General features: G+C 42.1%; 2 pseudogenes; both read right to left on the reverse strand.

The window, feature by feature from the left end:
* Positions 1–642: 642 nt before the first annotated feature.
* On the reverse strand, positions 643–18,666 carry LOC140531846 (verrucotoxin subunit beta-like; annotated as a pseudogene).
* Positions 13,104–13,974, reverse strand: LOC140531031 (5'-AMP-activated protein kinase subunit beta-1 pseudogene; annotated as a pseudogene).
* Positions 18,667–24,657: the final 5,991 nt, after the last annotated feature.

A 24,657-nucleotide genomic window follows, 5' to 3' on the forward strand; every position in this document is an offset into this window, starting at 1 on the left:
TGGGGGGGGGGAAAAATTAAAAATTTATTTGGGAGGTGCAGAAAAGACAAAAGTCGAGGGAAAAGAGGAGAATCCTTTTTTTTTTTTTTTTTTTTTTTTTGCTGGTGGAGAGAAAGGCAAATTATTTGGTCTTCTAAATTTTTCTGCTTTTTTTCAGTCTTTTACTTTTCCAAGTAAATCAAACATAATTGTTTGGGAAACAAACTGATTTCAGCACAGTACATTTTTATGTTCCCAAACTAACAGACTCTAGGTGCATTAAGAATGCTTTAAAAATAAGGAGTGGGTTATATTTGAAACTTTTCCAAATTTCTATTAAAGAACCCCAACATCTGCATAGCTTATTTTTCATCTCTCTGTTTCTTCTAAATAACCTTAATATATTAGGTCTTTTATTTTATTCTTTTTTCTCCCTCAAAGTACTTGGTTGGGGTTGGGTTAATGATTGAGTAATGCTAGAGGACACTTGGGATCTGGTTAGGACAGCCATGGATAGGAAGAAATGGTTTGTGAAGGTTTCCTGCCCCTGGGTTCTGCATGCTTCAAGAACTATATGTCTTTATGAATGCAGTCAAAAATGATAACTAGATATGAAAGAATTTTGGTTGTCAGAAGATGTAAAAATATTTGGGAAATATGCCTTTAGTCAACCTTAATCAACTTCTTAATTAAGGACGAAAAAGCCTCTATGGGAATGGGGGTCACTGAGTCATTCTTGTCACTGCTCTCACTGGTCCAGCCCCTACTATATACAGCAGAAATTTGGAACCTGTACGCAGAGTGATATATCAGTCCATAAATGCCACAGTAAGTCTTGTTATTTCCTGTGGTGTGTTCATGCCATTCTCCTTCCCCCTCCTCACCCATTGCCTCAGTCTCCTCTCTGTACTGTATTCTATATTCTTTGATCGTAATGCTTGCTCTATCAACACTTGGTCCCTGCCAGCACAGGGTGACAGACTGTAGTCCTACCACTACAGCTTTTGGCATCCCAGGAGGGCAGGTTGGGGGAAGTGTGCTCACACATCACTGCTCTCACTGAGCCTTGGCGCACACACTTCAGCAAACCGGAACACATACTCAGTGCAAATTTCTAGGCCACTCACTTTGAATACCTCTGGCTTTCCAGACACAGAGATGGTGGTCCAGTTCCCTTTCCTTACAACCTGACACTCTACCTGATAGCCAGTGATCCTATCTTCCTTTCCAGATGCTGAGGTCAATGTGAGCTCTACACAGTCATGTGTGACCTCACCAATCTGGGAAGGGGGAGGATTGACTGGTAGCTCAGAGGTGGTGCTGACCAGTAGTCCGTTTTCATAGAGGTAAATGGAGACCCCCTTGTTCTCCCTTATCTGGGACAGAGGCCACAATGCTTTGAGTCTTCTCAGCGGAATGACTGGCCTTGGCAAACACTGTAAAGGATTCTGCCAATTGTTTTGCTTTTCTCCTTGTCTTTCTGTCCTCCAGCCATATGCAATATATCTTTTGCTCACAGTCAGGACTGAATGATGCTGGATTCCATAGCCACTATTTCCAATCTGCTAAGTAGGGTTCTTCCAGCAAGGAGGTGAGTGCAAACACCAGGACAAATCTGTGCGGAGAGTCTAAGTACCATATCACCCAACTCATTCTGGTCAGCTATGACTGGCACCTCTTTCAGAAGGGTGAGGTAGGAAGTTACCACCTTCATCTCCTGGAGCTTCTGATCATGGATCTCTGAGAGCCTCCTAGTGCTGAATGTGAATTGGTTTTCCCTGGTTAAAATCCTGGTTAGCTCCTCTTCCTCTACTCTGCCTGCCCAGATCTCAGGTAAGGCCTTGGCTATTTCCTTCTGTAAAAGTTGTCTGTACTGCCTATTTAGCTCTTGGAATAGCCTGATCTCTTCCTTGGGTGCAGAAAAGACTGAGAGCCTTGGTGCCTCCAGCATGTCATGACACCTCTTATCATACTCAGATAATTTCTCCACAATGTTCTGGGCATCCCACACCAAGCTAATGCTGAATCTTGAGCCAGGGTGGCAGCCTTGGAGCTCAGCTTCTCCAAAGGGTACAGCCAGACTTGGAGGGGTACCCCATGGCCCCTAAGCAGCTTAGGAAGGGAGGCAAAGACTTTTACTGCCTCTTCATGTGTCATGGTATTGGTACCAAGAACAAAATCCCCATAAAGCTGACACTTGAATTCCTGAGTTGATTTGATCACACTGTCCTCTCCCTGTAATCTTCTTGCTACATGGGCAGTCTTCTCTGCCTTAGCCTTCAATGTTGCTTCTGTGTGGGATGGCTCATGTCCCTAGATAAATCAATTACTCAGAGGCCTCTCAAAGTGATGACAGAAAAGTGATTTATTCGATTCTCGAGAAGCGGGGCTCACCTGTAGGAGTAGGAAAGCCGAAGACAAAGAAAAGGACAGTGATTTATATAGACCCTAACGCAAGTCCCTCCTCCCCCCCCCCTCACTGACCATTATCCTCATTAGCTGAGAATATGGTCTTACATTCTAGATATGAAATCTAACCAATCCCTTTTGAAATGAAGACATCGAGGAATTATGTAAGTTTTGTCCAATCATTGAGACCCTAATACACTACACAGTTTTATATCCTTATACGGAACTATTCTATTCTAAAAATATTGTAACCTTGAGCCTTTAGGCCTTACCTCACCCCTGGGAGAAAAATTACAATCTGAAGAGTCTTCACTAAGTCTATCCCACTCAATCCCTCCTCTTATTTTATCAGCCTGAAGACTTCTCACGGATATTTCAACCAAAGTTCTGTAACATAATCTCACACTGTCTATTAATCTCCTCATCCCAATCAGGATCATTCATGTCTCTTGTCTCCACAGGTGCCCAACCTTCCTTCTTTAATATCATCAGTCGAATGGCTCCTTCAGTCCTTTCTTCTACTCTAGCAAGTTTTAGTAAAGAATTTCTAACTATTTTAGTAATTAGTGAAATCAAACAAGGTAAACAAATAGGAAGTAATATAATACCACTAATTGCTATAAGGCCAAACCACAGTAACCTCTTCCACCAGCTCCCCTCAAACCAGGACCACCAAGATGTATTGAAAAGGGAGTTCCAAGTTTGTACAGGAACATGAGCAACCTTCCTGATATTCTTGGTGATCTCTTTCACTATCCTTCCATTATCATCAATTTTTAAGCAACATGTAGATAAATTGAGTTTCCCACAAACTCCTCCTTCTTCTGCAAGTAAATAATCTAAGATCAACCTATGTTGCAGTACTGCTTCCCTAGTTTGTGTGGCTTGATCAGCCAATAAGTCCAAAGCCTTTACTGCTTGGAGTCTGATTAGTCTGTTTAATAGATATATAGGGGTTCTATAACCCCAGCTCCCATCTTGAGCCCAAGTTGCAGGCCCATACTCTCTGATTATCCTCTCAGGAGGCCAAGTATCACCCCACCCATTTGCATTTCCAGTCTAAGTGAGGGAGGTGTTGATGTTCCTCTTTCTTTTTGCTAGATCATCATATAGAGGGACCCCTAGATGCTGTTTCCCTGATTCAGGCAAGAAAAAGAATTTAGGTCTCACCAATCCAATGTGACAAACACCTCTCCAGTTTAGCGGAAGGTGAGTATAGGCTGTCTGTCCACATACCCAATAATGCCCTCTCAAAGCAGGATTTTCCTCTAGAAACATTCTTACTCTATAATCCACAGCCGGAAAGTACTTCACATCATCCGGGCCTAATGGTCCCCCTTTCATGATCTCTGACTTACCCTTCCATAGTTGTTGTTTCCTCTTCCACATACAATGTTGATAATTTTCCCCAGTTCTATTGATTACACTCCAGAAAGTATCAAACATCATCCTATGTGTTCCATTCTCCCACTTCCATACCCATTCTTTATATTCTGTATTATTCTTTGTACTGTTCATGTATATACAACTCCACAAATAGTCATGGTCATGACCCCCTTCACATGGTTTTCTGGGATCAGAGGGGTTGTAAAACTTATACCCACAACTTTTGTGATGTTCCCCTTTTGCTCTCTTTGTATGAAGAGGATGGAAAAAATGAATGGGTACAGGGAATCACCCTACCATCTGAACAGGTAATACTGTTCTGATCCCATCTGTTTGCATACTGGGCACAATCAATATGAGCCAGGGTTTCTGGCCTTTGTGTGAATGTCCATTTACAATTACTTTCTCCCAGCCATGTCTCCTGCAATTTAGGTCCTGTTTGGTTTAAACAATGTTCACCTGGAACTGATTTGGACAAAGACCCTTGGTGTTTCTCTTGGCTTGTCCAGAATCTTGTTCTGTCATGTACTACGGATCTATTACTTAAAATCCAGACTGGACTCAGTGGTACTGCTACCCATGGCCATTGGCTTAATCGCTGAGGTCCCCCCACAAATCCAACAGTCGGATACCTCAAAGGTGTCCGCAATGGTCTGAATTAGGGCCAGGAAACTATTTTCAAGAGGGGGGTTGATAACTGGGGCCTGGTGTCCCAGCAGTGGGAACAGGATCATGCCTAAAAGGGACATTCCCAGGGTATTACATTTTGGTTGCATTGTTCCCACGGTTTGTCAAGTCCACACAATCTTAATAGAAGAGTCCTGTTTAGATATTGTGATTAATGGCTTAGGACAATTGCTGAACAGAGAATCCTGTTAAGAACAAACAATAATAATCCTAGTATAGTTCCCCAAATAACAAAACTTATAATGAATATATATATATATATAAACCTCATTGGCTATCCCTTTCCAAATTCTGTGTGTTCTCACACACGCTTCAAACGGAGCTTTTAATACCGACAAAGTGTGTCTCCAAGCTTGAAGCCTGAGAGTTTAATAACTAATAGCAATAATTATAAATGACAGTAAACAACTTTAAAATTTTTAAATGCAATAACCTTCCATCACTTTGTCTACTGGCTTCCCAATCATGCTAAACATTTTCTGAAGTGGGATGGGGGAATAGATAGTTCAAGGTTCAGTCTTACCCATATTCCTCCCCTCCTCTTATTTATTCCTGTTTCCACACCTAAATCCAATCAATAAATACCTCTTCACATTCTTTCCCTTATGAATCCTTCCTTTCATCTATCTTCCTTTTCTTATATGAATATGGGAAGGAAGCAAAGTTGACTGACACATTAGCAAATTACAGGGGGCAGTCCCCTTGTCATAAGTACAGATACAGAGATTTAAATTAATGAACTGTCCATTTAGAGGTTCCATCTCATACAGAAGTCTGGGGGAAAATATCATCTTATGCAGTTTTCTGATCTGGATGCTCCCTCAAACAGTCTTCAGCACAGCATCTCAGCATCTTCTTCTCTTCATCTTCTTGTAGAAATCCAGATGTCCGCTCTCCTAAAAAACTGAACTTAATACCATTTTAGATTACCATTCCTATCACTCTTACAAAAATCAAAATTGAAACTTGGACAAATTGTCATTTTTTTAAAAGAAAAGAAAATTCACATTAAAATGCAGCTTCTACATTTCACAGTAAGTCATTATTCATTCCCTCATTAGGAAGATGAGATTTCACTAAGGAGTCAATACCAGGCTCCAGTACTTATATAAATACAAGAAATAATCATTTTTAACACAGTGCATATCACATCATAAAACAATCCCAACTTCTGATCATGTGATACTTCTTTTAAAGCATTTACAATATAGTCCACAAACCATTTTTCATTTAGCATTAACCAACTAGGACAAAATAATAACTATGCATGCTAGCCTCACAAGCCCTTGACCTGATTGTCTTCACACTATTACTAAGAATTAAAGGACCCTAACTTATTGTTGTTGTTCTAAAGTCCTAAACCTGTTAGCTCAATTTTAGACTTAACCTCAGATGTTCCCCTACCAACAATCTATTATTCAACAGATCTGGCATTTTTACTTACAAAACTTCTGATTTTAGGAATTTGCCACTAAGAGTAGGGACATTGCAGGGGAAACAACATCTCCCTCACTTCATGTCAATTCCAGGCAGGAGTAGATTGTCAACTGGCGTTCAGCCAGGCTTCAAGTCTGCCAGGTGTCAGTGGGGAAATTGAGCCAGGAGAATCCTACCTCAGCTCAGGCTGAACAGCCGCTCTCCTGACCTTCCCATGAGATCACCTTTTTGCAGTTCATACCAGCATCTCACAGACTTACTGGCATCATGGATCAGTGGCTCAGACTGCCTCTCTTGCTATCCACACCTGGAGTTAGACTCAGAAGAACAGTCAGTTAATAGTCCCACAAAAATCTTAAAATAGCAAGCTCCAATAATCAGTTTCAGACATGACTAATTTCACATTGGCCAAGGAACATCTTTGAAGCAGGTCTAAGTAGCCTACATGCCTTTCTATGTTCTAGTTCCTGATTGAATAACAATCATAAGTCATTGCTCTAATAGATTTATATCTGTTTCCCAAACTACTTTATCCCTTTCTAACCCTGCTCAATCTAAAAGAATGAGCTACACATGTGATAAGTTCAGACATTAACTTGAATATTTATGTTTATGTAATGAATTCAAATCAAAACAATCATTTAAGTTTCAATGCCAAATATTACCAGAGGCTACCTACCTCTAAGAAAATTAGACTGAAATTCTTTCCCCAAACTGAGGATGTCTCTGATTTAGTCTCAGTAATTAATTCAGTTAATTGTTTTAATACTAATTGCTTTTACATCATTTTGTAACCTGTAAAGATCTTATTCCAAGTTGGGACCTTTGTCCATTACCCCAAAAGAGTTTTAGTCTCATTTGTCTAAAGGCCCTGGAAAACTTCACCTTAAAAACTCCTTGGTTTTGTTTTTTTTTTTTCCTACATGAACCGGCTCTCCTAAGATCCACTCTATCACTATGCCCAAGTCTGTTCTACTTCCCACTCTTAATTCTCTCAGTCCAAATCTCCAGTTTACTGGCCACTCCCATCAAGACCATTCCTGGAGCTCCCAGACCACCTGGGCCCCCCCCCCCCACCTTTTTTGTTTTGTAAGGGATTCCTTTCCTTGAATCCCCCTGTAAATAAAATACAATTACAGTTAACTTTAAATCCCAATTTTGTCTTGTATAACAATGATACAATATCTATTTATTCCCATTAGATTTAGAAAGAATGTTCCCAGAGATTTTATTTACTTCTTAGATCTTAAATTTGCCCTAAAGAGCCAATCACTGAAGATCATTTCTTAAACATTTTCAAATTCTCACCAAAGCAAGTTCTATATACAATCTCCTCAGCTGTTGGGGCTGTACTTGTTACTAGCCTGAGGACTGCTTCTTTTCCCACATATACACACAGTGTACCAGCTTTAGGCTTTAGCATTAGAATTACAAATGGCAAACATAATTTTTATAAGTGATAACAAATTGTTTTAGCTATGAACCCGAACAATAAATTTCAGATGACACCAATTGCATTTTCATATCCTATTAGACAAACTAAATTCTTCCCACTTTTGTAACTTACAAATACAAATTGGATAGGTAGACCTTCCAAAAACCCATATGAAAGATTTTACAAAGTATTTCTTAATACAGCAAATATTTCCTCTCTTACGAACAGTTTACAATTTATCACAATCCCCCTGAAACTAATTGACAGAAATCACAAGAAAAGACCTAAACCCAAAGCCTTTTCACATTTGCCCATAAACTTTCTTTTACAAAAATAACTTTAGAGTAAATGCTTGATTCATGGCAAAAACAATTTTAGCTAAAATTTCCTTTTCAACAACAGAAATAAACTTTTAACATAATACATGCTCAGATATAACAGGCTTGAAAATCACACCTATATATATACCCGTACATTTTTAAAGAGTTCTCATTTTCTTAATAAGAATGCTACAACAAGGAAACTCTTATATAAAAAAAAAATTCATAACAGCTCTTTTTAACCAATTCATTAATTAACTTAACAATGCAATTTCTAATACAATATTTAGATGGATTACCTAAAAATTTAAACTTATTTAAGTTTATTTAAAACTTAAAAGAAGCCATTAACCTATTCAGCTCTTTTTTTATAACCAAATGTAAGTTTCAAATTATCAAATTTCTATCACATCTTTTTAAAATCCCAATCTATATGTAACAAATTACAAAATTCAAAATCATGTAAATAGTTACATTAGATTAATGTTGCATCTAACAAATACCTATCCTTTTGTTACTGGATCTAACATTTTTGGCAGAAATGCTGCTGGGTGTCTCTGCCCTCCTCTTATTTGGCCAGGATTCCCAAGGCCACCCCTTTCTGTCCCTCCCACTCTGCAAAGAAAAAGAAAAACCTAAACTTATTATCTTTTTGCCTTAAATACATTGTCTGGCATCACATATATATATTGATCTAATTAAACCTAAATCCAAAACTCTCAGCTCTAAGTTGCTTACTTGAGATTTTTTTTTACTTTCTAATCTTCTGCTTACTTCCACCAAACTTTAATAAATTCTAACCTATCTGAAACATTAAATTAAGAATGACACATTTCACCTATTCACAATTCCAAAAATGACCAGAATGAATTCAATTAACTTTCTGTTATTTCCCAATACACTAAAATTTCTTCTTTTGGGTGAGGCAGGAAATGGTTAAATGGTTGCCAGCATGCCTCTTAGTTCTGAGGGAAAAAGATTTTTTTTTCTTTTTTTTTTTTTCCTTTCTCTCCCTCCTTTTCCCTCTGCCCCTCTGAAACTAGTCTGGAGGGGTTGAAGAAAGGGAGTAACAGGAATTTCAAGGACAGTTCAGCTCAGCCTTTATGCTCCTGCTGGCTGGCTGGCTAAATTTACTACCTTATCAGATAAAAAAAAAAACAGAGACACACAGACTTTCATTCACACAGAAATACCAACACAACATATACAGACAAAACATTTAACAGAATAGAATAGTACATATAGGTTTAAATTTTGTCAAACCCAGTCCTCGGAGGAACCATATTTGGGCCAGATTGTGCCTCCTCCTCTGATGTCTTTTCACCCCATACAAAACAACAGTACTTAATCATCTTCTTCTACATTCTTTTCTCTATAATTTTGGTAATTCATGCCAATTTTGTAATCGGTTTCCCAAGGGACTGTTTACCGGTATTTCTTCCTGACTCCACTCCGAAGCTCTATTCTTGGACTGCTTTTGTCCCATTTTGGTCGAGGGTTGTCGCCAACACCTCCGAGTCTGAGACTCAACAAATTATGCTAGCTCCCTTGCTAGCTCTCCTGCTAGCTCTCCTGCTAGCTCTCTTGCCAGCTCTCAGGTGAGGGTCACCCGTCACCAGCAGTCACCCAGCAAACGTTTTTGGGGGGGCCCTTCACCCTGGGGTCCCGCAGTCCACTAATTTGGTTGGGAGTCATCACCTTCTCCCCGAGTCTATCTAAGACTCAACTAATTGACCCCCAGGCCCCACCTCACACTTACCGCTGGGTCGTATACACGTACAAGTTGCCTGACTGTAAACTTCAACACCAACCGGTTGGCATTTTCACACACTTCACAACTTCGGAGTCTTTGGAGTCCCTATCTCTATTCTTTTCTGTCTTCACTGAGTTCCTCTGCTTCGGGTCATTACCTTGCAGAGAGGGAGGCCCGGCAGCTCTTTTCAAGGACGATGGGGAAATCTCCCCATGGGCGCCCAGTCTTTGAACTGAGCTGTCAGCCGTCTCTCAGAAAGGTCACAGATCCCGGGCGAAGCCCCCAAACTGTGTGGGATGGCGCAGGTCCCTACATAAATCAATTACTCAGAGGCCTCTCAAAGTGATGACAGAAAAGTGATTTATTCGATTCTCGAGAAGCGGGGCTCACCTGTAGGAGTAGGAAAGCCGAAGACAAAGAAAAGGACAGTGATTTATATAGACCCTAATGCAAGTCCCTCCTCCCCCCCCCCCCACTGACCATTATCCTCATTAGCTGAGAATATGGTCTTACATTCTAGACACAAAATCTAACCAATCCCTTTTGAAATGAAGACATCGAGGAATTATGTAAGTTTTGTCCAATCATTGAGACCCTAATACACTACACAGTTTTATATCCTTATATGGAACTATTCTATTCTAAAAATATTGTAACCTTGAGCCTTTAGGCCTTACCTCACCCCTGGGAGAAAAATTACAACCTGAGGAGTCTTCACTAAGTCTATCCCACACACTTCTATATCTTTGACATTTTCATTGATGGAAACTTTTTGATCAAAAACAAAGAAATCCTGGGCCCCACAGAGCACTGTAGTGACCACGTGGGTGGCTGTTCCATTATCAAAAATCTCATGGTAAGAAATATTTTGATATCTCAAGTGGTTCATTGTGAGGTGGGAAAACTGTAGTCATACTGTATTTAAGAGTAACCCGGGCTTGCTTTTGGGATATCTTGGTGTCCCCAATACTTGGCAGAGCCTCCTATTTCAACCAGGGCTCCCTCCCCTTCACCCCCCAGGACACTTGCTTTCAGCTCAACAGCAATGTTCAGGGCATTGTCCTTCTCATCAATAGAGTCAGAGGTGATGATGTTAAAGTCAGTCTTGTATTGGTCTGTGGTCACATTTCTCTCGAGGGTCTTCTTTTTGGGTTACCATAAAGTAAAGCCTAGGGTGCAACAGAGACATTAGGGGATAAATGGCAGAGTATAGAGGGACCACATCCTGTCACTTCAGGGTTTCCTTTCTAGCAGGGACAGCTGGGTCTAGGAGGCAGCTTGTGGGAGGAGGGTAGGAAGGGCAAGAGGCCCAGATGACAGAGCTGGAGAAAATCCCACTTCTGATCAGGAAAGAACGTCTCTAGGCTTCTGAATCTCCCTCACTGCACTGAGACTTCTATGACTGATAGGGGGAAACTTTACAAAGCCTCTCCATACTCTGAACCCCTGAATGTGGATCCTCATTCTTCCCACCCAACAGCCCCAGTACACACCTAGCTCCTCAGTTCCTTCCACAGGTAAGGAAGCCTCTCCTTCTCCCAGCCTGGGGACTGCATCTTAACCTGGTGATATTGGTTTCAAAAGGCTTACAAAACTCTTCTATGAAGTAAGTAGTGCCATCGCCTTTAGCCCCAATTTCCAGATAAATAAACTGATACTCAGAGAGATGTTGGTTAACTTTTGGGAGAACATACAGCTAGTATGTATCAAAGCAGAGCCCTGGTCTCCTGACTACAAGAGTAGCCAACACACTGCCTGCCCTACATAGAGAACAGGAGGTGACCCAGAGGTCAGTGCCTGGTGGGTGGAGGAGGAATGTTGCATTTACATTGTGGGTTTGGCCATGTTAATTGAAGATATGACCTTTGGAACATTCTCTGAGACAGAAAAGCAGTAATTATGTCTCTGAAGAATTACTGCTTCTTCTGGCCAGATCCCTTGTTTTGGACGTTCTAGTTTAGCTAGCTAATAATAATAACATTACTCCCTAGCTTTTGTATGTCACTTTAATATTTACAGAGTATTGGGGAGTGGTTCAGCAAGTTGTAGTATGTGATTGTGGTGGAAAACTATTGTGGTATAAAAATGAGGAGCAGGATACTTTCAGAAAGTCTGGAAAGACTTACATGAGCTGATGCAAAGTGAAGTGAACAGAACCAGGAGAAGATTGTACACAGTAACAGCAATATTGTATGATGATCACCTGTGAATGACTGGGCTATTCTCTGCAGGGCAATGATCTAAGACAGTTCTGAAGAACTTTTGGTGCAAAATGCTATCCATCTCTGTGGAAAGAACTGATGGAATAAGAGTGCAAAGAATTCTTTTTTTTTTTGAACTTTTTTTGATGTTTTTTGGGGTTTTTTTTTTATTTTACAATATCATTCATATGAAAATAAGTTTTGCATGTCTGCACATATAAAATCTATAAAAACTTTCTGCATTTTCAATGAGAGGAGAGAGGAAATGAATTTGGAATTCCAAATAAAAAAAAAACATGACTATTCCAAATTTGTTTAAGGATTAATGTTTTTACATTTGAGTGTAAAACAAAATTAAAAATAATAAACCATTCTTTTCTTTTTTTCTTCAGTTTTTACAAAAATCTTTATTTAAACATGTTCAGGAGGTATGACAAGGTGACAGTGACTCAGTGTTTCTGTGATACAAGAGGCATGGGGGAGCACTAAGTGAATGAACACTAGAGTGAGGTAAACAAGGTCGGACTTGGGGACCCTGGCCTGTTGCTAACTGCACAGCTGGCCTGGTGGAGTGCCGATTCCTCCTGACGTTTCCTTGTGAGGTCATCCACCCCAGAAAATTGACATTCCTTTCAGAAACAAAAGCTTTGCTAAACGGCTGGCACCTGCTGGAGCCTTGCGTGATCATTTGGTTTTGAGATCTCAGCTATGTCAGTCTGAGGGTCATCAGTCACCTCAGGACTGACTGGAGGATTAAGAACAACTCCAAGCAACAACCCAAACCTAGAAGAAACAGTGACTCAGGGCACAGTTCAGCCCGCTGGGCAGCCTGGCCATAGCTGGGATGGGTCCCTGAGGGGCCTTTTCACATGATCCACACCCAAGTGTTGGTAAGTAAACAAAGAAAATGCCTTTACAGGCCTGAGTCATTGGATCTCTACTATCCCCCCCCACCCCCAGCATATGTGAGGGCCAGGGCCAGAGCTTCCTGTTCAATTTCACTGCCAGTCAAAGGGGGATACACCTCCCACCCAGAGATGTCACCATTTACACTGACTGAAAGTGACAGAAAAGTCACGAGTGAGGAAAACCCCTTCATTGGGCCCAGCAACCTGAGACATAGAGCAGCCTGCAACTGGAGTCTAGGCTTATCTGATTCTTATTTTTTGGGAGGGTGCCTGGTACATGTTAGAGGGTGTCTACAACAGTGCACACAGGTTTCCCTGTGCTTTGGGCTGCGGTCAATCTTCTGCACCTACCTTTACGCTCTCTCCACTGCAGTAAATGCCAGAAGGTCTTACGGTCAGTTAGTGGCCACAGCAGCTGGCCAGCTCCTCTGGGGTTGTGTTGCCCGAAGCAAATCTTCAAGCAGGTTGAGTGGAAAATATTTTAGAAGAGTATGGAATGAAGACCGTGTGGGGCAGTTCCTGTAACATGAATCAGCTGCAGATGGGTCAGGCCATGCTGCACCATTCTCTCCATTGCTCTCCAGGTCTTCATATCAGCTTGCACAGCAAAGGGTTGACATACTTCTTCTTATAGCTGTAGGTGGAGCTGAGCACCATCACACCGTCCTTGATGGAGAGGGTGTACAGGCGGTTCAGCATGCCATAGTTGGGCTCCAGCAGTAAAACTGGGTCACAAGAGATGCTGGTATCCTTATTCAGGACGACCTAGAGCAGGTGTGGGGGAAAGATGAGAGGGTTTTTGAAGCATTCCTCTGATTTACAGACATAGGACTCCTGGTGGTAGGGTCCTGGCGGCGAACTCCGCAGCTTGGACAAATTGGAGCACTTTTGGGAATCTACCATTAAAGTGTCAAACACTGCAGTTTTTCACCTGAAATCAGTTTTTTTCACCTGAATGACATCATTAATTGTGCCAAACTGGCTGGTCACTACTGGCTCAGAGGCATTGTAGGTCCACTGTCCATTGCACCAAATCCAGGATTGCTACAAAGTTGTTGTGGCTTCTTGTAAGGTGTAGTTTCCTCCAGTTATTGATGAATCCAGATAAGTAGACCTCTTTTCCTTCTCCTGTCCAGTGAAATACAGTTGGACGACCTTGGCTGGGAGCTCGATCATTCACTTCTAGATCATGCTGCCATTCAAGGAACTCTTCCTTTTCCGTAGCCTTGATCTTCTCAGAGTAGAAGAGGTCGGCATCCTTGGGGCTGTCCATCATGATCTTAGGCCCCTCGCCTCCCTCCTTGCTGGGGATAGTGCCCCTGGTGCTGTCCTGGCAGAGGATCTTGTGGCCTCCCTGTAGCTCTAGGCCGCCCCTCTCACTGCTGGTATTGCCTATGGTGGGAGTCTGTTGCTGCCCCTTTTCCTCAGCTGTTGCTCCCGCTAAAACCAAAACAGCCATAAATCATTATTTTTAAAGTGCTTTGCAAATGTTGTCTCCTTTGATCCTCAGAACAACCCTGGTAGGGAAGCACTATTTTTATCACTCCCATCTAAGACAGACAGGGTTAAGTGACTTGCCCACGGTCTCATAGCTAGAATGTGCCTAAGCCTGGATTTGGACTCCTCTTCCCGATTTCAGTTCCTGTCCATTCAAATCCATCCATTGCAACACCTAGCTGCACAGTACTAGGCTTCTGGGACATGACTCAGGAAGGCAGTAACTGGGATAGAATTTAAGTGACTCTTCTAGATATTTGTTGTTCAATATTTCTGATTCTTTCTGACTCCATGGACCATAGCAGTGCACAGGGTTTTCTTGGCAAAAATATTGGAGTGATTGCCATTTCTTTTTCCAGTGGATTGATTCAGTCCTTTTGTCAGGCAATCAGACTAGTCCAGGGTTACACAGATAGGAAGTATCCGAGTTTGAATTTGAACTTAGGTCTTCTTGGCTCCAGGTTCAGTGCTCTATCCACTGAGACACCAGCTGCCTCTCTTCAAGAGGCTGGTAAAGATCAAAAGCCAATGTAAAAAGAGCCTAGACATCATCTTTCAAGAAATTATCAAGGAAAACTGCCCTGATATTCCTGAACCACTGGATAAGAATGGAAAAAATCTACCTATCCCCTCCTGAAAGACATCCTCAAAGGAATATTGTAGTCAAATTCCAGAGTTCCCAGGTCAAGGAGATAATATTGCAAGCAGTAATAAAGAAACACTTCAAGTATTGTGGAAACACAATCAGGATGATGCAAGATTTAGCAGCTTTTACATTAAGGAATTGAAGAATTTAGAATATGATATCCCAGAGATCAAAGGAGGTAGGATTAAAACCAAGAATCGCCTACCCAGCAAAACTGAGTATAAAACTTCAGTAGAAAAAAATAGAATTTCAATGAAATAGAGGACTTCCAAGCATTCTTGTTGAAAAGACCAGAGTTGAATAGAAAATTTGACTTTCAAATACAAGAATCAAGAGAAGCATGAAAAGGTAAACAGGAAAGAAAAACCATAAGGGACTTATTAAAGTTGAACTGTTTTCATTCCTACATGGAAAGATGATATTTGTAACTCATGAGACCTTTCTCAGTATTAAGGTAGTTGGAGGGAATATATATATATATGTGTGTGTGTGTGTGTGTGTGTGTGTGTGTGTGTGTATGTATGTATATCTATATAAAGAGAGAGAGAGACAGAGAGACAGAGTCAGAAACAGAGAGAGAAACAGAGTCAGAGACAGAGAGAGGGCACAAAGTGAGCTGAATATGAAGGGATGATATGTAAAACATAAAATTAAGTTTTGAGAGGAATGTACTGGGAGTAAGAGAAAGGGAGAGATAGGATGTAATAAATCATCTCACATAAAAGAGGCAAGAAAGATCTTTTATAACAGAGGGGAAGAGGGGGAAAGTGAGAGGGAATAAGTGAGTCTTACTTTCATTGGATCTGACTTCAGGAGGGAATAACATACACATTCAATAGGGTATGGAAGTTTATCTTACCTTACCAGAAAGCAGGGCATAAGGGTATAAAAAAGGGGGGATAACAGAAAGGACAGCAGATTCAGGGAAGGGGTAATTGGAAGCAAATACTTTGGTAGAGGGGACAGGTCAGAGGAGAGAATAGAATAAATGGAGGGCAGGACCAGATAGAGGGAAATGTGGTTAGTCTTTTATAACTTGACTGTTATGTAAGTATTTTGCATGACTACTCAAGTATGGAATTGCTTGGCTTCTTAATGAGGGTGGGTACGGAGGGGGGAAGGGAGGGAATGTGGAACTCAAAACTTAAAGTTAAAAATTGTTTTTACATGCACCTAGGAAATAAGATATATAGGCAATGGGGATAGAAATCTATCTTGCCCTATAGGAAAATAGAAGGGATGGGGATAAGAGATTGGGGTGGGGTTGAAGGGAGGATAGATTGGAAGAAAGGGTAATCAGAATACAAGCTCTCCTGGGGTAAGAGTAGGTGGAAAATGGGGAGAAAATTTGAAATTCAAAATTATGTGGAAGTGAATGTGGAAAGCTGAAAATAAATAAATTAAATTAGAAAAAAAGAGGGTAGTTACCAGGGATAGCGGTATCTGAACAACAGTCATACAGTGTCCCCAGATGTAAGGGTTGACCAAGCACCAGGATCTCCATGGGGTCTCCAATATCAGGCTGCTTAGAAGTTCTTTCCCTCCCATTTTCCTAGGGAAAGAAAATTGAAGTCTAGAACATTTATCAGGGAACTCACTTTTGAACAGGCTCCAACCATAAGTCGTCCATTGCTCAGTGACCAAGCCCCGCCAGTGTCTGTTAGCCTGGAATCCTGTAGGAGGTAGTGATTCTCCTGGGATGGAAAGACATCACTCTTGTATAGAGGCCACAAAGGAGCCAGACACCAGGGACTAAGTTGTTCATCTTAGAGAGAATTTTAGGAACAAACAGGGTCAGAGGGCACAGGCAAAGCTAGGAAGGAACCAGAAGGACCAGTATGGATGAGGGCAATAAGCGCTAGCAGGTTTGCAAAGCACTTTACAAATATTATCTGATTTGGTCCTCACAACAACCCTGGGAGGGAGGTGCTGTTATTGCCCCCATTTATTAGTTGAGAAAACTGAGGCAAAACTGAGGGCCAATGACTTGGCTGGGGTCACACAGCTAGGTAATGTCTGAGGTTGAATTTGAACTCAGATCTTTGTGAGTCCAGGCTCATCCTTCTAGGCACTGCACCACCCAGCTGCTTCTAATGGGAGGGGAGGTACAAAGGCTGAGTTGGGTTCACTTTAAGAGGGCAAGGAGGTTACCTTTGGTGGAATCAGCCTTACCCCCTGGCCTTGGCTTAGTGCCTCAAGCATCAAGACAGTCTATGGGGAGCTTAGGAGAAAGACAGTCCTAGTATTGCCTGACTGGGTGTTCTTTGGTTCTTACAAATGGCTTTTGTAAAGCTGATCATCTGCATAAGCAAAATGAAAATAGTCCCCAAAGCCTTTGGTTGTTCCAAACTACCCATATCTTTGCATCCAGACTTTGGAGCCATGGACTTCTGGGATGAGTTGGTCTAGGCTAAGAGCCAGGATTCCCTGTAGGTTCAGACTGTCCTGACTATAGCCCTGAGGGTCCGTCTACACAAGCCACTGGAATTTATGGAGAGGAATGGAGGAATTGGTAGATGAGGAGCTGCTAGGCATTTGAACTGGAGCTGCTGCCTTTGAAAGATCAGTATGTCATGATTCCAAATGGTTGTCAACCTACTTCTGACTATCAAACTGAGGACCTTTGCCTTCTTTCCCTACCTCAAAGTAAGGAATTGGCCCTTGCAGCAAGGGATTCTTCTTCAGGATGTGGCATTGTGATGTCCATGATGAGCCCCCTGGGGAAGCCACCATCCAACTCCTGACAGCAGGTCTTTTTCCTTATGGGTCCTCCTAGACCACTACTTCTGAGGCTGTTACTCATTAGATTGCTGAGCAGGTTGGAGACTGGGCCCACCCTCTCCTGTCCCATCCTTGGACAGCTGGCACTGTTGAATACTGGAATGGCCTTTAAAGCATCACTTCCATCATCATCCCCATGACAATCAGCATTATATGTCCCAGCTATGACAGGCTGCATCTTTGATACTCAGCTCAGCCCTAAGTGTGTGTGTGAGGGGGTTGGTTCTTCATTCTAGCAGCATCTTAGATCTGACCTCAATGAACTCTCCCTTCCCCAGACAGATGGACCATCTTTAGAGTTAGGCCTAGGTGACCTCTTGCATTCCTCCCTTGTTCTATACCATGTAGGCAGTCACCTGGGCCTTGGGGCTTCTGCTCCCTTAGAATGGTCTATACAACCCAGAAAAGTGGATTAGCACCCTCTTAAATGATTCCTTTCCCCAAGGATCCTTCAGTCAGCTCCTTCTTAGAAAGTGTTTGAGGGACCAAGGTGTCTATATGTTAGGAAATGTTTCACTCTTTAATGCTGTGGCTGAGGAGAAACTCTTTTTCTTCAATTACAGGCAAAGTCAATTCACCTGAATGAAATGGCTCCCTTAGCTAAAATGTTGGCAACACTGCATCCCTGGATGCAGGTAACAGGGAGCTTTCATCAAGGCTCCAGATAAGAAAGGGTCAGCTCCTCAGGAAACTTTCTATACAGGGGCAAAAATGTGGTATCATTGCCCTTTGGGGGCATCTAGGGAGATGGGAATTTTGGATGGTCAGCCAGGAGTTAGAATGAGTGGTGTTAGAAGGTGAGACTGGAACAAGCCTGAATAGGGCAACTGCTACTGGAATGTCCTTCCTCTCCTCTCTGTATGTTGTTGTTCAATGGTGTCTGAGCCTACCTGACCCCATTTGGGGTTTTCTTGGCAAAGATTCTGGGGTGATTTGCTGTTTCCTTCCTCAGCTCATTTTACAGATGAGGAAACTGAGGCAAACAGGGTGAAAATAACTTGCCCAGCATCACACAATTAAGTGTCTGAGGCCATATTTGAACTCAGGAAGATGAATCTTTCCTGACTCCAGGCCTGGCGCTCTATCCGCTGCACTACCAGCTGTCTGTGCCTCTTTTTATAGAACCTTCCAAAAGTTTTCCTCTGGATTCAGCATTTCTGTTGGACTGATTACTCACCTGAACTCACAGAGGCTATTCTTCCTCACCATCCCACTCTTGACCGCCATCCTGAGTTGGTAGCTGGTTGTTTATTGTGCGTCAGAGACTGCACTCCTTGAAGCTGTTTCTGCTCTGTGTCCATGGTTTCACTCTATGTCTCCTTGGAAAGTCTGTGTGTCTTCTCCCTCAAATGTCTCTGAGATTCTCTTGAACTGACTTTCCAGCTGCTGGGTAGAGTGTCTGCTGCTCTACAATTGACAACTTGGTTGGGGGTGGGGAGGAGGAGGGTGGGGTTGTGAGTTGTAGAGATTAAGTTTTCCTCTCTTCAGGGGCCATAGTCTAGGAAGTGACCTCAGACAGGTTTGGCTCCTCGTGTCCCCACTGTGGGCTCTCTTAACTATTGATCACTGGAAGGACCAGGCACATCTCCTGATTGACCCAAGGATTTTCAAATAATTTTTATCATTTTAATAAATTTCTCCTACCTGTCCAAAAGCACTTAAAATATTGAAAAGCAGATACTATAGTTTTACTGTGAAATGAAAATGTCTACCCTCCTATCTCTGTTTTCTTTGCTTTAGGGATAAAAATAAATGCATTTCCTCAATTGAGGAATCTGACTCTTTCCTTCCCTTCCTGTAATTCCAGCAAAAAAAGTTTTTACACTTCTTGAATAATCCCAGAGGACATGATGTCTTAACTACTTCTTAGCACATTGATACCCAATCATCTGTGATTCTGTGCAGTGATACCTCCCCTGAGCTGAGAGTGGAGGAGCTGCAGCCTCCTTCTCACATCTACAAAATCCCATCAGGAGAGGATGATTGGAGAGGTAGAGAGCTGACTGAGCAGTCAGCTGGCTCTGGGTGCAAGTGTTCCCACTCCCTGACATTTAGCCATTTCCTCCAGGCCATGACCTGGCCTCATTCCCTTCTCATCTGTACCTGCTCAAGGGTCAGGACTGGCCTGCCAAGAGCTGCTGCTGAGCCTCTGGCCAGCCCTGAGTGCCCTGTCTCTGATTCCCCTTCCCCCAATCTAGAAGAAGAGGTAGACTGAGATTTTAAATCCTTCAGTTCTTTAACTCTTTGTTTAATCTCTGTCCTAGGAAAAAGTTCTGGGTTTGTTGTTCTTCATCCTTCTTTCTGAGAGGACCAATGACATCATGAGGGGATGTCTTGGTATTGTCTGTCACTTACCATCTTCCCCTAATTTTTTTCACAGGATCAATGGTTTTGATTGGGTTTAGAGAATTCCTGGTGAAGAAATTCCTTCTACCTTCTACTAGCACCTCCTCTGCAATTTATAGCTTTAGCATATTTCCTGGGTATAATGGTAAGGGACTTTGAAGATCTTCCCTGCCTGTTAGTAGATCCATGTGCTTCCTTTATGGTTTGACCCAGCCCACAGCCTGAGTCACATGGAACGGATGGTGGGAGGAGCTTGGCAAATAGGTGGAGAGGGGAATGACAGGGCTGAGAGTGAGGCAGAGCAGCTACCTTGAGTGAGAAGGGGTGGAATATTGCCTAGGGGAGCTTGTTTCTGGGGGTGCCTAGGAGGGAAGGCATGTGGATGGTGGTGCTCCCATTATTGGTAATGTGTACAAACTTCATTGTTATCGTGGTGGAATTGGCTTTCTGGTATGTGAATAAATATTTTGTTTTCATTTTTGAGGAAGAGAGTTTATGTTTTTGTGAATTTACCCTGGAAATACACATGCACATCCATAGTGACTGTTGTGGACATTGCATTGGTGCTACTCTGGGGCACTGAAAAATTAAGTGACTTGCCTTGGGTCAGTATTTGTCAGAGACAGATCTTGTGTCCTTCTGCCAAAATTCCTTGTTTCCTTGTTTGCTTGTGCCCTGTTTCTGAGGCCAGCTCTCTACCCACTATTCCACATTGCCTTTCATTTCCCTCTTTTGGGTAATTCTCAATATAAAATGACACTCTTTAATCATAGATAGTGCAGTATTGTAAGACCAAAACACAAATTTGTGACAAGTAACTAAGTTTGCTCAACTTTGATAACCTTGAAGCAAGTGTGAGACTAGGAATCTATCTTCCCTTTAAATTTTATGGCCTAAGAGGAATGCACAAGATTGCAGTATATAACAGAATTATTCCTCTGTCAGTCTGATGTAATTTTGTCTATAAGAAGCCTCATAAGAGTCCTAATCTGGGTTCAGGAATTCTTTGAGGCCCGGTCCTGTGCTTGAGATAATAATAAAACCTCTGTTTTTATCTCTAGCATCTGCCTTGTGGTAAATATGTATTGGTCAGCAGTTACCCACACAGGAACACAGAGAGGAGATATTTTGTCCCATAACTCATCACAATCCTCTGAAGACTTTGGGAATTAGAGAGTCGGTTTTCAATGCCATGCTTATATCTTGTTTGACTTTCGGGTATGTGTAAAATCAGCCTATAGAAAATGGTGGTCTGGAAATAAGTCTTGGTCATGCGAACTGTTAACTTGTACAAACGATCAGACCAACCAGGTGAACAGTAATAAAGCAAGGCCTTTTATTCAGGGTGGAGGAAAGGTAACTACAAACCTCTTCTTCTCCTGTCTCCCTTACTCTTCCTGAGATTCTCTGCTTGGCAGGTTGTTCCTTTGGGTTAAGCATTGCTTCTTCCCTGAGATTCTCTTTTAGAGGACAGATGATCTATGAGCAGAATGATAATGCCCTGTAATACTAATACTTTTGTAGGAGTTTACCTGTGAATGGTTTAGATGACTTTACTCTCTGAGAGGAGAAATGGGGCAGCATTGGGACCCTGGGCTCCTATTGCAGAAGGGATGCTTTCCTGGCCAAAATTCATGAAAAAAAGTATAGAAAGGAGAGCTTGGGGGCACCAAAGATAAATTAATTACTCAGATGTCAGTTTCACTTGGGACAGAGACCCTGCTAGGGAGAGGACACTGTGTAGTCACAGAATTCCCAGAGAGAAGATCTAAAAGTCATCTTCACACAAGAGCAGGGAGGGAGAGTAAGAAAGGAGGTCTCCAAGGTCAGTGTCAAGAGCAGAGCCAGCTCTGGCTCCCTTCCTTCCCCTGACCTGCCTGCCAGCTCCCTGGCGGTTCTTCTCTGATCCTTTCCCCCTCCCCTCCCAGACACACACTTCTTAGGTTGGACAAAGGGAGCCATCCAGCCCCACACAGCTGCTTCTGCAGGGCCCTTCCAGCTCTGAGACAGAGTCTCCCCCATCATTTCAGGGGTTCTGTGTGGGTATCACAGTGGCCATGCTTGGGTATTCTTAATTGACTCCCTGCAGAGTGCAGAGTGCAGAGTGCAGCCAGTTAAGTGAAGTGAGCTCAGTCTGCCTTTAGAGGCCCCAATGGCTCCTTCTTCCCTCTTTCTTTTGTCGAGGGCACTGTTGGGATCACCCAGTGCCCTAACGTTCTTCCTGGCTGCAGAAACCTTTCCATTATGTAAAGTTATCCCATTTTGTTCAGAATTCAGAATTATCCTTTCTTTCTTTCTTTTATTTTAATTCATGGAATTAAGTATTTCCATAACATAGTATAATAAAAAGATGATTGCACTTGCAACTACATATCAATTACTTACAACTGCCTGTTCCTTTTTAATATATAATAATGCTACCATGTAAATTTACTTTTTTCCCTGTTTCTTCTTTCTTCCCCCAATTCCCCTCACCTTTCCATAGAGTTGACTACCCTTAGATAGAAATATATATGCATATGTAGAAGTTGATTCCATACAAATTTCTCTTTATTAGTTCCTTCTCTGGATGCAGATAGCATCTTCCTTCATATGATTTTGCAGTTAATTTGGGTATGTATAATAGTCATAAGAACTTATTCATTCAGAATTTTTCTTAAAACAATATTATTGTTGCTTTATACCATGTTATCTTTATTCTGTTCATTTCACTCTTCATTATTTTTTGTGCAAGTGTTTCCAGATTTTTCTAAGATCCCTGAGCTCATCATTTCTTATAGCACATTATTTTCAGCTCCTCTTTCCCCTTCCACTAAAACCTTCTGATAAGTGAGCTTTTCCCTTTCTCTCACCCTGAAAATGACACTATCTCTTTAGCCCTTTTCACACAGAGCAGTTTTGTGATGAAAAGGAAAGTAAAGAAATTTTTGTGTAAAATAGAAGACTTGACTGTTAAGGGATGTAAGATATTTCCATCGTTAACAGATGAAACTTGGCATGCACAAAAGAAATACTATTGTATTGCAGTACAATACTCTCAGAAAAACCTGGAAAGACGTGCATGGGCTGATGCAAATTGAAATGTACTGTGCACATTTTTTAGATGACTTAATTCTCTGACTGGTGAAATGGGACAGCATTGGGGCCTTGGGTTCCTGATGAAGGAATACTTTCCTGGTGAAAAGTCATGGAGAAAAATACAGAAAGGGGAGGTTGGGGATGTCAAAGCTAAATTCCTCAGACATCTGTTTCTCTGGGACAGTGACCCGGTTGAAGAGATGACACTGCATAGTAAAGAGGATTCCCTTAGACCCTACTTTCAAGTCTCTATGCATCTGGCCTGTGCTATGCCAGCTTTCCAGGAAAAAATACACTTTTGAGGCACTTTGAAGTTTAACCTACATTACAAAAGCAACAAAACAATAAACCAAAGCTAGATTTTTGGGGCTTTCTTGAAAATTTAGCACTTGACTTGGGACATCCAATGAGAGCTGGCTCCAGCGTGCACCTCTGCCAGGCACAATGTAAACTCTTAGTAAAAACTTTATCTATCTAAGTCAGTGCCTGATAAAGTAGTTCACACTAAAGTGAGAATGACTGGGAGCAGTTTCCTTGAGGACAATTCTCATCCTAGAGGAGGATTTGCTTAGACTTCACTTGGAGAAAATTTTTTGCTTGTGGAGACTTTAAAAAGTACAGTCCGATGTTTGTGTGTATGGGGATCGAGGGAGAATGGAGAGAAATGGCCAGAACATCCACCGGGAAGGTCAGAGGAAGGAAGGGCAACCTGAGCTAACTTTTTCCCCTTGTTTTGGGGGAGGTTAAGTAAATTTTTCTTTAGGATAAGAACGTAGTCAGGGGATGTCTAGAGATAGCACTGCTTACCCCAAGGACCTGCATGTATAATGGTGGGATAGGGTTTTCAAACAGGTATTTGGGAGCAGGAAAAGGCAAGGGGGGGCCTTTTTTGAAAACTGAGGCTTGCCTTTCAACTGCAACACTCAGGACAGCCCTTCTCTGACTAACAGTGATGCTGGCTTCCCATTTTGGGGTCATGATTTTGTCTGTGGGTCCTTGTAACCTTACTAGTAACCTCAAACTCAATCCATAATGATGCTGACCTGACTGTGTGGGCAGGAGGTTGATTTGGTCCTTCAGATTTGCTGAGCCAGTGTTGATTTCATCTTTTCTCACCCACCTCCCCTCAAGAACAGCCCTCACTCACAAATCTGGCAAAGTGTGAAATGTCAATGATTGACCAGAGAAGAGATTGTTGTCTAGGAGGCAACCCTGGGGCTCTAGCAGGGAATGGGAACTCAGCCATCACACGTGTACTTCACCCAACTCAACAGGAACCAAAGCAAGCAGAGGAACAAAGCAGACTGCTTGAGAGGTGCAGGCCAGCCCCCACACTCAACACGATGTGCTGCCAATGCCTCTCCTGGCCAATCTGGCCTTGGTGGCTTCACCAAAATGAACAGTCTTCTCCGTCCTCCTCACAGAGTTGAGATTTGGGATTAGTTTTGGTATAGGGTGTGCCTGGAGGATGTGGGTGTATGAACAGCAGGAGGGTGATGGAAAATTGTCTAACCTCAGGACTGTCCATTTCCAGAAAATGAGAAGATTTAGAGATAGAAATCTCCAAGTTTTCCTGATGTAGCCAATCTGGACTAACGAAGGCAATTATTAATGATTAGATCTGTGGATAAATTAGACTCTCGCTCACTTTCTATGTCTCTCTCTGTCTCCCCTGGTACCTACCTCCCCACCTCCCATTTTCCTGCTTGCTCACTTGGCCAGTATTTTCTTGAAAAAAAAATTTAAAACATTTTATTTATTTTATTTTTCATTTATGCAATTAAACAAGCATTT

This window comes from Notamacropus eugenii, chromosome 3 (assembly GCF_028372415.1).
Source record: "Notamacropus eugenii isolate mMacEug1 chromosome 3, mMacEug1.pri_v2, whole genome shotgun sequence".
NCBI lineage: Eukaryota > Metazoa > Chordata > Mammalia > Diprotodontia > Macropodidae > Notamacropus > Notamacropus eugenii.